At 37.4% G+C, this 2,983-nt stretch overlaps 1 long non-coding RNA gene across 1 annotated transcript; it reads left to right on the forward strand.

Moving 5' to 3' along the window:
• Positions 1 to 916: 916 nt before the first annotated feature.
• On the forward strand, positions 917 to 2,407 carry LOC129781709 (uncharacterized). The gene is made up of 3 exons (XR_008744239.1): positions 917 to 1,046; positions 1,360 to 1,495; positions 1,562 to 2,407. It is a non-coding gene; the product is annotated as an uncharacterized LOC129781709 (long non-coding RNA).
• Positions 2,408 to 2,983: the final 576 nt, after the last annotated feature.

Consider the following 2,983-nt stretch of genomic DNA (forward strand, 5'->3'; position numbering starts at 1 on the left):
TTCAACCGCTCCTCTAACCCAGCTTAGTAACTAAACGGGAACACCCTCAAAACCTTGCACTCCAGCGACACTCTCTCGTTGAACTTACACCCGGTACAGAAAAGAAAGACGTAGTCCTACGTCAAAATGGTTCCCTTTTTCATTAATCGCGATTACTGCGATAATTGTTCAATGCATTGATATTTTGATTTTTCATTATTCGATACAAAATTACTCGAATAAAATTGCAGATATTCGATTATTTGAATTAATCGAACGTTTAACCGACGTCTCTAATGTCTACTATGTTTGAATTTTAGAACAACTTAATGGAAATTTATCTCTTGTCAGCAATTGTAATTACATAATTAGGGTGCTGAACACTTCATTTGTCTAAAACTAAGACGCAAGCAGATAATTTTTCGTTTCAATCTAGATCATACGGAGTCAATTAAATACGTTTTTGAAGTGAATTCCACATTAAAAATTTTGCAATTTTTTTCCCATGCACTGTCAAATGTTTCTCCATCAAAGGAACAAAAGATTCTGTGACTATGACTTCGTTCATTTACGTTTTTGGTTGACGTAACGAGAAGTAAAATTGAATAGAAATTAAGTTTAGAACACTTCAATAAACCTGAAATTTGAGTTTCTGCTAAAATGTCAGTTGGGCCCTTATTATTTTGAACGCTAGCATTGATTAAAAAAAAACTAGTTCGTTCATTTCATCTGCTTATTTTTACTTAATATACAACAATAGAATAATAACAACACTTTTCCTATGTAGTGGACTATTATAAGAAAAGTGACATACATAAACAAAATCTGTGACGTCACATATTTAAAAATCTTCCCACCTTTCATTTTCCATCTCGGCTCTCCCGTTATCTAGCACTTGGTCGACGAAAATCCAGAAAGAAGAGTATGAAGCCAGTTGTCACAGTTTGCCTAGCGCTAAACGAAAAAAAGTTAACCATAAATCGATATGGAAAACGGATTGGAACCATTTTGCTATTGCCCTGAACGTGCAAACGTGGAATTATCGCAGTTTTTCGAAATTGTTACTGGTATGTATGGCGTAACGCGATTTGTCGAAGTGCTCTTCACCGAAGAAAACTAATCACTGTTAACCGTTAGATGCCGGGGAGTGAAATAGTGCTCATGTTATATGCCAAAAGTCCGGGAAGCGCGATAGCACTCTGTTTGTTTTACATCAACATTTTTGATTTGGCTTAAAAGGCGCCAAATCAATAATGTTTACATAATATAAGAAGAGCGCTATCGCGCCTCCCGCACTTTTGACATATAACAATAGCTATTCCACTCCCCGGCCTCAAACGAATAATTTACAAATATCTAGGTCTTTGATTTCGTCTCCAGAATTTGTACCTATATGTCCCAATTCACGCCAGAACCATGTGGACTATTGAGTTTTCCTGATGAAATGGAATCGCCAGGACATAACATACCAAGAAATCGCCAGGACATAACCAAGCATCTAGCTGCAGTTTTTCGTGTAAATTTGAACTGGAAAGTAATTACTTAATTGATAATATCACATTTAAATTATCATTCATTTTAGATTCCAATTCAATCTGCTGTAAAGGAACTGTTACCACAGTGGCCTACGACTGAAGAAACGTGGGCTTAGGACAGGAAAAAAATCTGTATTTTGAAGAAAGGCGCAACATCCTGAATTCGGTAATATTATTTGAATGCTTTATATACCTTTATAAAATATCTATTTTTATGTATACCTTTTTTGCATTTTCGGGCATTTTATCGTCTATCGGATAATAATTATCGAAAGACGATCCTTTAACACGTTGAGTTCCACGGTTTTACAGCGACTCTGGAAATTTTTAAATGTATTATGACCATCGTTTCTTATTGTAGTTTAAGGTATTTTTGTTCAAAAGGGAATGGTTATAAGCTTATATTAGTTACCTTTATTATCGTATGCTATACTGTCAGTCACTTGTGATTGACGCAGCCTGAGCGAAAATTCGGAGTCAGTCACCGGTGACTGACGTGGCAGACAACGTGTTGATCAACGATACTTAACGAACAGGAATACGGTTACTCAGGATTAGAACGATGTTAAATGACGTCACTATGAAAACTTTTTCTGTTGATGGACCACAATTCGACCGTCGTTTTTTTAAAAGTATGTGGTACTGTATAATTCGAAAAATTATAAAGTTCTGTTGTCGGGTACAGTGAAATAAGGTAATACTTTTACCCACCGGAAAATACTTTTAGCTACTTTTAGCTTTTAGCCACTGGAAAAAATATTTACGATTAGTTAAGTAACCGGTGTTATGAAGAGAAATAAACGTAACATGCCCAATCGATTCGAACACTGCCGTCGCGTTATTCGGAAAAATTAAATAAAAGAGGAATTCAACCGGTTCCTTTTGAGGCAACCCATGACGAAACCGGTACTTTCGTATTACCGTCACTGGAACCGAAATACAATAGATAGCAATTACTTAACCGGGTCGCTAACGCTCGGTCGGACCTAACTAAAGGATCGTCTCCTATGTATCAAACTAACCGGGCAATCGATGGAACACAGGTTTGTTTGCGAAAGGCCGCCGCTTCCGACGGCGGGTCGGCTAATACGCTAATACGAAAGTACCACGAAACCTCTTCGGTCGCGTAATAAATAAATATCGATTCAAATATAAGAGGAATTCCTCCGGTTCCTTTCGAGGTAACCCATGACGAAACCTCTTCGGTCGAGTAATAAATAAATATCGATTCAAATATAAGAGGAATTCCTCCGGTTCCTCTCGAGGTAACCCATGACGAAACCTCTTCGGTCGCGTAATAAATAAATATCGATTCAAATATAAGAGGAATTCCTCCGGTTCCTCTCGAGGTAACCCATGACGAAACCTCTTCGGTCGCGTTATAAGTAATTATCGATTTAAATATAAGAGGGATTCCTCCGGTTCCTTTCGAGGCAATCCATGACGAAACCTCTTCGGTCGCGTTATAA

This window comes from Toxorhynchites rutilus, unplaced genomic scaffold (assembly GCF_029784135.1).
Source record: "Toxorhynchites rutilus septentrionalis strain SRP unplaced genomic scaffold, ASM2978413v1 HiC_scaffold_18, whole genome shotgun sequence".
NCBI classification, from domain to species: domain Eukaryota; kingdom Metazoa; phylum Arthropoda; class Insecta; order Diptera; family Culicidae; genus Toxorhynchites; species Toxorhynchites rutilus.